The sequence below is a fragment of the Heterodontus francisci genome, chromosome 20, assembly GCF_036365525.1.
Source record: "Heterodontus francisci isolate sHetFra1 chromosome 20, sHetFra1.hap1, whole genome shotgun sequence".
Taxonomy (NCBI): domain Eukaryota; kingdom Metazoa; phylum Chordata; class Chondrichthyes; order Heterodontiformes; family Heterodontidae; genus Heterodontus; species Heterodontus francisci.
The window spans coordinates 70,221,324-70,234,617 of NC_090390.1; the positions used below are offsets into that span (position 1 = coordinate 70,221,324).

The 13,294-nt window shown below is 41.4% G+C and overlaps 1 non-coding gene across 1 annotated transcript; it reads left to right on the plus strand.

Moving 5' to 3' along the window:
- Positions 1-6,079: 6,079 nt before the first annotated feature.
- Positions 6,080-6,150, plus strand: trnag-gcc (transfer RNA glycine (anticodon GCC)). Its single transcript has one exon. It is a non-coding gene; the product is annotated as a tRNA-Gly (tRNA).
- Positions 6,151-13,294: the final 7,144 nt, after the last annotated feature.

The window sequence follows — 13,294 nt, forward strand, 5'->3', positions numbered from 1 at the left end:
ATACTAATCACTGATCTGAGGAGAAAATACTTTAGTCTCCCCTAGCTAGTTTTAATCTGGGGTGGCAAGCTGAAATTTCCTTCTGCTTCTTTCCTGAATGTGTTGAGCCACAATTCCAAACATAGCAGCTGCTCTCCTCCAGTACCTCGGTCAAGTAGCTGTTTGTCATCTGTGAGATCAGACTGTACATTATGTCGGTGTTTCTGGCCGTGGATCGTCACCACCGAGCCCGATCCTGCACTTGCCCAACATTTTCACAGATGTGCACTTTCCAGTAGGGGTCACTAGATAGCAATCAGCAGGAGAGTGCCTGCTGATTTCCTCTGCTCAAGTCAACAAGGCAATTGTAGCATCCAAAATGCTGCTTGAGCTGAGATCAAGTCGTGAGTGCAGGCCAGCAATTCAGCTTGGGACCTCCCTGTTCTGCACTGTTCAATTCCACACTTGGCAATGTACTTACCAATTGAACCACTTTCTAAAGTAATTTTTAAAGGCAATTATGTTAAAATTGTTCTTGCAAAATGGCAGCAGAAGGCAAAGATTATTTCCATTCCTTTATGAAGCCAGGTAGAGAGACTGGAGATGATCACAGAATCTTAAGTACTTAACTGTGCTGAATGTATTACTCTACAAGCGACAGGAGGCGTATTCATAGGTATTACAGACTATATCCCAAGGACCAATAATCTCCGTCACTAATCTTCCTTAACAACATTATAAGCCTAACAAACAATATTACATGAAAAACCTTTATTGGATTTAGAAAACTGCACCTGATGCCATGCCAAGATAAACAAGCCACATCCATCCTCTAGGCTTGTTCACTCTATTTTGTACTTTTAGAACTTTGTGTTGGTTTTATCTTGATGCTAAATTGATTCTAAAACTTTTGAAATTTCCCTGAAATCTCTTAGTTTCCAAGTAGTTGGCATCCGATTATAAATAGCACAATGCAAATGCATTGCCAAGTGCTCTGCTTCCTCACAGTGGAAAAAGCAATCTGCCGATGTATAAGCAGATTATTTGCCAACTCCCCAATCACAAATAATCCTTCCTGACTGTCTTATTCAAGAACTGCAGCTAGTCATTGCAACACATGGAGAAGATCGACACCAGTAACCACCACCCTGTGGGGAACTTCCTGGCATCCAGTCATCACCTTTTTGGGAGCATAGCCTGTCATGTGGGCAATCATCAGTGTGAAATTGGCTCCTGCCATTTTGTGGCACAGTGCATTGGAACAGCAATACAATATGTCATCAAATATCCTGATATTGTTATGACTGAGGTAGGTGGAATACACAGTCTTTTCTAGTCCCACTTCTCCACAGGTCACAACATATATTTTAAAATGTTTACCTAGTTACCAATACGGTCAATCATATACTCTACTCTTTATTTCAGAGTAAAATACACCAACCTGGTTTCTTTAATAAACAACAAAATTACCAGATTATAAAACAAGACATATCCAGTAAAGAAGCAAAGCATTAACACACAGATTGAAATATGAAAATTCCCTTTTTAAATATCCCAGACAGAAACTCACATCCACACACTGAAAAATATACACAAATTCTCTCTACAGAGGTCTGTTACAAGAAAAAGACACAAAAAAATACTTTGGCCAAATACCTGCTAATTCTTGAAGAGAAAAAAAGATATGGAAAGATCTCGGTTGTCCCTTTTAGTCTGGCATCCAAGTTCATATAGACAGGTCACTGGGATCTTTTCTGGAGCAGTTCTTTTCAGGCTGTCTTGAGAATTAATCTGGCAGATTTCTTTCAGCTTCTCAGGAGAAATGTGGCATCAAAGGCTTCGATTATCACACTGAATATGCGAGGATTTTCAGTGATAGGAGGAAAGAGATCAGTTGGGTATTTTTTTCTTGGCAGGCTGATCTTCAACTGTCTTCAAAATGGTTTACACCCCAACTGAACTGAAAACAATATCCAAACCCCAAACAGAAAGTCAACCACCTGACCTCCATAAACCTTGACATGTGGCTTCTCTGTAAACATCTCCCCTTAGTCCAAGGTTCCTGTTTATTTATCTTAAGACAGATGATCTCCAGTAAAGGTTTTTAGCACTTCTTGATTCTTCCAGTAATTGTTTTCACAGTCAAGTGTCCTTTCAATGACCCCAGTGAGAAAAACAAAGTTTAGCATTTCCTCAGACGTCCAAATAAATCCATTTCCACAATTTAAATATGAGTCCTTAAAAACATTAAAAAAGAAAGAAGTATTCTCATAACAATATCCAACTGTTTAGTTCTGAATTTCCCTACCCTACATCCACCATTCAGCCTCCCATATTATTGTCTACCTGCACAATTCTGTTTTCAATTTAAACATTTATCAATTGTGGAATTAATCTTAGCATAAACTAAATTTAATCTTTAACATGAGAAACATATCACTACTCAGTGATTGTACCAGGCACAGAACAGTACTTGTGAACTGATGTTTATTCTCTGTGCAGAAGCTGTTTAATCTCTTTTACATTTAGAAACCATGATTGGTGTGCATGGTTTAAATCAAAGCAGCGTATTGAAGTTTTATTTATTACAAACGTGAGTTCTATAAATGGTTAACAAGGTAGATTACTAATTTAAAAACATTTCAATTGGACTGAACAATTGACATTCCTGTAAACAGATGCACGTGAAATTTTCAAGAAATCTTAAGGAATGGTTGTACACATGCATTGATATTAAGAAGAAGCATTTCTCTTTGAATCAGCCTGCATGTGATCCTTGACCCCCAATTTTTAATTTCCCCTCCTCCTTTGGGTCTCTAGCCAATAGAACAGATAAGCAACACATTTCCAGCCTCTGCCAATGTCTTTCTGTAATCAACCACACAAATGAAAACAGACCTGGATTACTTTTCCTCCCTTCCCTATTGGAACTATTTTACCTCTTGTCAGGGCCTCCTGCCACGTTTCCCACTCGCACCCCCAAAACAGCATAGGACATTGTAGTTATTCATTGCTGCCAGTGTGTCACAAGTACAGCACCACCACACTGTCTTATCTGATCTGGGTCATGTAGCAAAGCTAAAAAAAATTACCAATCGGAATCCAACTGCTAGTGGTGTATTTTCTCATACCGGAGGACATTCATTTTAAACCTGTTTCATCTTGTGAAATGTTAAAATTTCAAAGAATTTCTTTTCTCCAGTGCGGCTTCAGCCAGTTAATCATAGCTGCACTGCACATCATAAGGTGAAAATCAACAATTTTTTTTGTGTAAGTCAGCTATTCCATATTCTCTCTTCTGGGAAAAAATATGCAGAGAAATCCTTATTTAAAAAAAGAATGTTCTGGCCATTTTGGTGGGTTCTTGGTAAGTGATATTTTTAGTGTTGCATTATTTTAGCACACACAATTTGTGGGAAGAAAGACAGTAAATATATAATAGGAACTTAAGAACATAGGAGGAGGAGTAGGCCATTCAGGCCATCAAGCCTGCTCCGCCATTAAAAACAATCATGGCTGATCATCTACTTCAATGCCTTTTTCCCACACTATCCCCATATCCCTTTATGTCATAAGTATTTAGAAATCTGTCAATCTCTACTTTAAACATACTCAATGACTGAGCTTCCACAGCTCCCTGAGGTAGAGAATTCCCAAGATTCACAACCCTCTGGGTTAAGAAATTTCTCCTCATCTCGGTCCTAAGTGGCTTCCCTCTTATTTTGAAATTGTGTCCCCTGGTTATTGACTCCCCAACCAGGGGAAACGTCTTATCTGCATCTACCCTGTCTATCCCTTTAAATATTTTGTAGGTTTCAAATCAGATCACCTCTCATTCTTCAAAACTCTAGAGAATACAAGTCCAGATTCCCCAATCTCCCTTCATAGGACAGTCCCACATCCCGGGAACAAGTTTGGTGAACCTAATGAGAGAAGATGGCCCTGAAGTTCTTCAGAGGTCTCCCATGATCTGTGCTGGCTGCAAATCATCGGAATCTCGGAAATGGAGAGAAGTCGGCGTAACCCAACTTTGCATGGGTCCTGCAGAGTTACAGTGAGAGAAAACCCCTTTAGAATTTTTGGGTTATTATATTTAAGGTCACATTGTAAGAAACTAGGAGCTCAACTGCCAGGTCAGTGAGTAAGTTTATTGCAGATATGGTACTGAGCAATATAACTGAGGAAGACCATGAATAAATCTGCAGCCTAGAGTTAGCCGATCTCAACCGGCAATAGCAACTACCTCAATGATCTCAACATTTCTTGGTGCCATTCATCAGCATTTCACTCCTGATGACCATCCAGTGCCCTGTCCTGGAAAATGGCATGTGTGTGGACATCAGGTAGGACAACATAGATCTTTGAGCCCTCTACATAGTCAAAATAGCCATTCACTGGCTAAGCTTACACCTGAAGGATAGTCACTTGGGCAAGTTACTCAAAGGATGCTGGAATATGTGAACATGTACTCCACCAGAAGTTTAAGGAAGAAGGATTTAAGAGGAATGTTGCTGGAACATGTGGACATGTGCTCTGATAGGTTAGAGAAGGAGGATTTAAGAGAGAACAAAAAGATGAAATTACATAAACTATTTTAGCATGTTATTAAATATTTATGGAATAACGTTTTTTTAAACACAGCTCACATTATGTATCTTGTGTCTAAGATGCAGGAAGCCCATGATATTCTAAGATAGGATATGCATTTACAGTGAAAGCAACCATCTAGATATTGACAAATAATGTCATGTTGACCTTACAATTCATTATGACATCTCACACATTATATGTAATGGGTTCCATGTCTACTTTTATTTTTTTTAAATAAACTTTAAAAGATAAGGATCTAATTGCTGACTGCTGAATATGATTCATGGATCTTTCCTCTGCAAACCCAGTGACAGGACAACCTCAGCTAAATAGGCTATTGTTACAGCAGCAGAACTGATAGACAGGTTGATTTGTTACTCTACTGATTTATAACCACTTAATGGCTGTTATGGCAACCAGAACTGGTTTGTATAATATCAGAAGGTAGAAGTTCTGTACATGATTTTGAAGCAAAGGAGGTCATCAGTAGATCTCTTGTATACTGTTTGCAAAAACCGATGTGGCACATGCTATGTTAAACAGATTACCGATCAAAGCTATGTGCTTTGTTTTAGGCTAAATATGCATGTTGTTCCTTATTTCTGGTTAATCAAATTAAACATTAGCATTCAGTTTACAGATAGTAGTAAACAGGCAGTAATGGTGATTGGTAGGGAATGACTGCTCATTCATTGTAATGACACAGAGTTTAGGCATTATTTTCATTGGAGTCTAACACAACACAGCAGAACAACCCATGATCCAACACATATAATCATTCCACAACATAGTAAGGTGCATTTCAACCACTCTTTTTGTCTGCATACAACCCACTGGGTTGGTAGATGAGCATAATGTGTACCAGCCCTTCATACACTGAACAATTCAGTTTCAACCCAAATTTGGAGCACAGGTCCAAATAATCCACAGGTACACAAATGGTGCATGCTGCCGTAATTGCCTGGTTTCACAGAAAATTGAAGCACTCAATTGTATGTGGCAAGTATAACTGATTAATATGAATAAGGAGTCATATTCCATATACCTCACTTGTACTGGAATGTTGGCTGTAATAATTATATAGCCTGTACTATGATATATCTAGTCTGAAATGCTTAATGCTGACACGAGGTACAATAGGTGAGGTGAGAGCGACTCCCCTTGACATCAAGGCAGCATTTAACTGAGTATGGCATCAAGGAGCCCTAGCAAAACTGGAGTCGATGGGAATCAGGGGGAAAACTCTCCGCTGCTTGGAATCGTACCTAGCGCAAAGGAAGATGGTTGCGGTTGTTGGAGATCAATCATCTCCACTCCAGGACATCACTGCAGGAGTTCCTCAGGGTAGTGTCCTAGGCCCAACCATCTTCAGCTACTTCATCAATAATCTTTCTAAAATCATAAGGTCAGAAGTGGGGATGTTTGTTGATGATTGAATAACGTTCAGCACCATTTGCAATTCCTCATACTGAAGCAGTCCATGTAGAAATGCAGCAAGACCTGGACATTAGCGCCGCTGGTGTAGTGGTATCATGCAAAATTGCCATTCTTGCGACCTGGGTTCAATTCCTGGGTGGCGCACTCTTTTATGGGCGGCACAGTGGCTCAGCGGTTAGCACCGCAGCCTCACAGCTCCAGCGACCTGGGTTCAGTTCTGGGTACTGCCTGTGCGGAGTTTGCAAGTTCTCCCTGTGGCCGCGTGGGTTTCCGCCGGGTGCTCCGGTTTCCTCCCACAGCCAAAGACTTGCAAGTTGATAGGTAAACTGGCCATTGTAAATTGCCCCTAGTGTAGGTAGGTGGTAGGAGAATGGTGGGGATGTGGTAGGGAATATGGGATTAATGTAGGATTAGTATAAATGAGTGGTTGTTGGTCAGCACAGACTCAAAGGACCTGTTTCAGTGCTGTAGCTCTAAATAAATAAATAAAATAAAATAAATATCCAGGCTTGGGCTGATACGTGGCAAGTAACATTTGTGCTACACAAGTGCCATGCAAAGACCATCTCCAACAACAGAGAATCTAACCATCTTCCCTTGACATTCAATGGCATTACCATTGCTGAATCCCCCACTATCAACAACTTAGAGGTTACCATTGACCAGAAACTGAATTGGAGTAGCCATATAAATACCGTGGCTACAAGAACAGGTCAGAGGCTCGAAATGCTGCGGCGAGTAACTCACCTCTTGACTCACAAAGCCTGTCCACCATCTACAAGGCACAAGTCAGGAGTGTGATGGAATATTCTCCACTTGCCTGAATTGGTGCAGCTGCAACAACACTCAGGAAGTTCAACACCATCCAGGTCAAAGCAGCCCGCTTGATTGGCACCCCCCTCACTACTGATGCACAGTGGCAGCAGTGCCACTGAAGATGGTTGTGGTTGTTGGAGATCAATCATCTGGGCTCCAGGACATCACTGCAGGAGCTCCTCAGGGTAGTGTCCTGGGCCCAACCATCTTCAGCTGCTTCATCAATGACCTTCCTTCAATCATAAGCTCAGAAGTGGGGATGTTCGCTAATGATTGCACAATGTTCAGCACCATTCGTGACTCCTCAGATACTGAAGCAGTCCGTGTAGAAATGCAGCAAGACCTGGACAATATCCAGGCTTGGACTGATAAGTGGCAAGTAACATTCGTGCCACACAAGTGGCAGGCAATTACCATCTACAACAAGAGAGAATCTAACCATCTCCCCTTGACATTCAACAGCATTACCATCGCTGAATCCCCCACTATCAACATCGTAGGGGCTACCATTTACCAGAAACTGAACTGGATTAGCCATATAAATACTGTGGCTACAAGAGCAGGTCATAGGCTAGGAATCCTGAGGCGAGTAACTCACCTCCCGTCTCCCCAAAGCTTGTCCACCATCTACAAGGCACAAGTCAGGAGTGTGATGGAATACTCTCCACTTGCCTGGATGGGTGCAGCTCCAACAACACTCAAGAAGCTCAACACCATCCCGGACAAAGCAGCCTGCTTGATTGGCACCCCACCCACAAACATTCACTCCCTCCACCACCGACGCACAGTGGCAGCGGTGTGTACCCTCTACAAGATGCAATGCACCAAGGCTCCTCAGACAGCACCTTCCAAACCCGCGACCTCTACCAACTAGAAGGACAAGGGCAGCAAATGCATGGGAACATCACCACCTGAAAGTTCCCCTCCAAGTCACACACCATCCTGACTTGGAACTATATCACCGTTCCTTCACTGTCGCTGGGTCAAAATCCTGGAACTCCCTTCCTAACAGCACTGTGGGTATACCTACCCCAAATGGACTGCAGCGGTTCAAGAGGCAGCTCACCACCACCTTCTCAAGGGCAATTAGGGATGGGCAATAAATGCTGGCCTGGCCAGCATCGCCCACATCCCATGAATGAATTAAAAAAAAGATGCAATGCACCAAGGCTACTCAGGCAGCAACTTCCAAACCCGCGACCTCTACCACCTAGAAGATAAGGGCAGCAGTTGCATGGGAACATCACCACCTGTAAGTTCACCTCCAGGTCACACACCATCCTGACTTGGAACTATATCGCCGTTCCTTCACTGTCGCTGGGTCAAAATCCTGGAACTCCCTTCCTAACAGCACTGTGGGTGTACCTACCTCACATGGACTGCAGCGGTTCAAGAAGGCAGCTCACCACCACCTTCTCATGGGCATTTAGGGATGGGTCTGGCCAGCGTCGCCCACATTCCATGAAACAAATAAAGAACAAAAAATGTAAATAACTTCCATTCTCATTCTTTTCCACAACATTGAGACTGATGTATTGGTGCAGACATAACTGACGTTAATAGTCTGGCAATATTACAGTGGCCCTAACTATAATTCTAGAAAAAAAATGCAGATACATTGATGTTGTACAAGTTAATATACAAAATAAATGGTTGTATTGCCTCATCTCCAGTATTCCATCTGGCTCAATGTCTGAGAAAGTCCTTATGCTCCACTTGGCATTGTTTCTGATAACCTGGCAGAGAAAGTGATCTTCCTAGCACTCTATAATGGAACACTTTAATATTGACGGCATATTTGTACCACTGGGTTGATGGAACTGTATAGTTTTGTATACTTCTTGTCATATTTCATAATTATTTTACATTTTAAATATAAACATATAAAAATATAGTGCCATCTTGGCAGAGTGTAGCATGTTCACTTCTGAAGTCAGACAGCATCTACGCTGACATTATGGCCCTAATTAACTCAAACATTCTAGCTGTAACACTGTTAGTGTTCTGCTGGTTACATTGGGTGTTCCACTCGAAGTTACGGTGTTTAGGGAAGGAGAATTTAAGATAGAACAAGTTAGGAAATTACATTCAGCTATTTTAAAATGTTATTAAATAATTATGGATTTTTCTTAAAGACAGCTCTTGCAATGTTTCCTTTGACTAAAATGCAAGACGCCCATGATATTTTAAGACAGGCAATTTACAGTGGAAGCAGCCATTTTGACATTGACCAATAATGTCATGTTGACCTTACAATTCATTATGGCTTCTCACACATTGGGTAATAGGTGCCAAGTCTACTTTTATTTTAATTACAATGGGAGATTCCACTTCCCTGGCTCAGAAGAAACCCAGAGCAGTACTGAAGGCTGGTACGCTGAAAGATATGAGGTACCCTGGTCTCCAGATGAGTGCAAATGAGTCTCACAGGGGTGGAATCCTGGCAAAGGGGTATAGTGCTGGGAGTTCCCCCTAATGGCAGATATCTGCCTGATTTTCCAGCTGTCAGGGGCAAGTGAGCAACAGAGTTGCATCCTTGCTGACCCTCAATTTGGTATCAACTGTAAATTTGAGCACTTTGTTTCTGAATTTCTGTCTAAGTTATTTATGTCAATGGAATACGGTAGTGGTCCCAACACCAAGTCCCTTGGCAGCCTACACATTACTTCCCACCAGCCCATTCTAACTCATCTGACAAAGACTTGTGGCTTTGTACCCATCAACCAATTCTGTATCCATTCCCAGGTTTATCCTGAATCCCTAATACTTTGAGTTTGACTACAGACAAACATATGAATTAGGAGCAGGAGTAGGCCGCTCAGCCCCTCTAGTCTGCTCCGCCATTCAATAAGCTCATGACTGAACTGATTTCTCCACAATACCACCTACCCCTGATAACCTTTCAACCCCTTGCTTATCAAGAATCTATCTACCTCTGCCTTAAACATATTCAAAGACTCTGCTTCCACCGTCTTTTGTCGAAGAGAGTTCCAAACACTCACGACCCTCAGAGAAAGAATTTCTCCTCATCTCTGTCTTAACTGGGCAACCCCCTTATTTTTAAACCCCCTTATTTTAAGTGATCCCTGGTTCTAGGTTCACCCACAAAGGGAAACATCCTTTCCACATCCACCCTGTCAAGACCCCTCAGGATCTTATATGATTCAATCAAGTCACCTCTTACCCTTCTAAATTCCAGCAGATACAAGCCTGGCCTGTCCAATCCTTCCTCATAAGATAGCCCGACCATTCCAGGTGTCACTCTGGTAAACTTTCTTTGAACTGCTTCCAACGCATTTACATCCTTCCTTATAAAAGGAGACCGATACTGTACACAGTACTCCAGATGTGGTCTCACCAATGCCCTGTATAGCTGAAGCATAACCTACCTACTTTTGTATTCAATTCCCCTCGCAATAAATGATAACATTCTATTAGCTTTACTGTACCTGCATACCAACCTTTTACGATTCGTGCACTAGTGCACCCAGATCCCTCTGCATCTCAGAGCTCTGCAATCTCTCACCATTTAGATAATATGCTTCTTTTTTATTCTTCCTGCCAAAATGGACAACTTAGCATTTTCCCACATTATACTCCATCTGCCAGATTTTTGCCCACTCACTTAACCTATCTATATCCTTTTGCAACCCCCTATGTCCTCTTCACAACCTACTTTCCGGCCTATCTTTGTGTCATCAGCAAATTTAGCAACCATACCTTCGGTCCCTTCATCTAAGTCATTTATATAAATTGTAAAAAGTTGAGGCCCCAGCACAGATCCCTGTGGCACACCACTCATAACATCTTGACAACCAGAAAATGACCCATTTGTACCTACTCTCAGTTTCCTGTTAGCTAGCCAGTCTTCTATCCATGCCAATATGTTATCCCCTACACCATGAGCTTTTATTTTTTGCAATAACCTTTGATGTGGCACCTTATCGAATGCCTTCTGGAAATCCAAGTACAGTACATCCACCGGTTCCCCATCATCCACAGCACATGTAACTCCCTCAAATAACTTCAATAAATTGGTTAAACATGATTTCCCTTTAACAAAACCATGTTGACTCTGCCTGATTACCTTCAATTTTTCTAAGTGCCCTGCTATAATGTCTTTAATAATAGCTTCTAACATTTTCCCTGAGATAGATGTGTCTTAGTTACCTTACCTAATGGACTATGTCAAATAGAATTGGAAGGCTAGTACTTTCCACAGTCCCCTTGAGATGTCACTTCCTTGAAAACGTTGCAGAGGATGGTCACACATTATTTTCTCATTCTGAATCCATGTTGGCTGTTTTTTATGAGGCTAATATTATGCTTTCAGCTGAGGTGCTCTCCCACTGATCCTCCCAAACTGTGGGGTGGGGGGGGGGGGGGGGGGGTGCCATGGGTTTGGCATCATCAGGCATCATCCTAGTCTAACCATAAAAAAAACTACAAACCAAGCAGATAGAAAGGGAAAGGGGGTCCACTGAGAAGAATAGAATAAAGCTCAGAAATGAGTTAAAAAGATGATCAGAGGAGTAAAGAGAGATCTGGAGTAAAGCATAGAGACAGGCAAAACATAATAGCTAAAAACTCTTTCAGCAATACAACAGTAAAGGGGCAATTACAGAAGAGGTGAAAGTATAATATTAAAGTATAAAAAAGCCAACATGGATTCAGAATGGGAAAATAATGTGTGACCAACTTCCTCAACTTTTTCAAGGAAGTAACATCTCAAGGGGACAGTGGAAAGCGCTAGTCTTCCAATTCCATATGTCATAGTCCATTATGAAAGGTAATTAGTCAAACTCAAAGTATTAGGGATTCAGGATGAATGGATACAGAACTGGTTGAAGGGTACAAAGCCACAAGTCTTTGTCAGATGAGTTAGAATGGGCTGGTGGGAAGTACTGAGTGGGGTGCCACGGGGCTCGGTGTTGGGACCACTACCGTATCCCATTGATGTAAATAACTTAGACAGAAACTCAGAAACAACTGATGATACCAAATTGAGAGGAGCAGTGTGATTGGAGGATGCAGCTCTAAAATTACAGAATGAGTTAGAAAGAATAGTATGTGGGCAGAACTCAATTACCATGTTCATGTTCAGTCACCAAGACACAAGCACTGGAGGAGGTGGCCAGAATAGCCACAAAACCCATCACTGGTGTCAGGGGTCTGAGGAAAAGATGGAGAGATGCAGGCTTTTCATGCTGGAAAGAAGGCATCTGAAAGATGATTTTGTGGAGGTATACAAGCTATAAAATAGAATGGAAAAGATAGATTGGAATGTTACTTCAAATTAAATTGAGGGAATCGGACAAGAGCACACGGGTTCACATTATTAAAAGGTAATTTTAGCCTGACATTAGGAAATTGCGCTTTACACAGAGTGACCAACACTTGGAATGGACTTCTGGGAAATGTTATCGAGGTGAAAACCCTGGATTCATTTAAGAAATAATTAGATGGTGGGATTGTAAGGTGCTTCTGGATGGATAAACTAATATGGGCCAAATGATCTTCCTCATCCATTATTATCTTGTGGTCTTGTGTGATGAAAGGCACTATATAAATATATATTTTTTCTTATATTTCACAGGGAGAACAATGTGAACACAATGTTTGAAATCTGTCCTAGGGAAATCACATTCACTTGACTTATCCATAATCCTCAATGTTATAAAGGGAGCTATCTGTAAATATATTTATGATTCTCAATTGCCTGTCATCAGCCCTTTTTTCCTGTGTGGTATAGCCCTTTAATGTGACATCATAAAGTTTTACCCAAGTGACACGATAGTGGATATTATTGATTCCATTTCCCCACCCCCACTACTCCACTGCCATTAATGAGTTAGATGTATATTTGCCTCTCATTATAACACCCAAAGATTATGGTATAAGTATTCATAGTATTGAATTACACACAGTACAACTTCCTCATGATGCTTTCTTTGGAAGCCATACAATATGTATTTTATCATGGGCCATGCTTTAGAGTTGAGATTTTACACAGGTTTTCAATTTGCAATGGAACTATATACTGTACCTGTAATATCACAAAGTATCATAGTCGGGAGCCACTGTGCAGATAAAATTGGCAGAAAATGTTGCAGTCAGATGTTACTACACCCACTGTAGTATCCAAGTGCCAGAGGCTCATCTGCAGATCATATTTTTGGACACAGTAACAGTGGCTACTGTACCTACACCATGGTCTAAATGTTAGGGATTACTTATACTGCAACCTGAATGTTGCAGTCAAGTGAGGGGGGATCTCATAGAAACCTACAAAATTCTAACAGGAATTGACAGGGTAGATGCAGGAAGGATGTGAAGGACCCGATGGTGGGGAAGTTCAGAACCAGGGGTCATAGTCTAAGGACTGAGATGAGGAGAAATTTCTTCACCCAGAGAGTGGTGAACCTGTGGAATTTGCTACCACAGAAAGCAGTTGAGGCCAAAACATTGTATG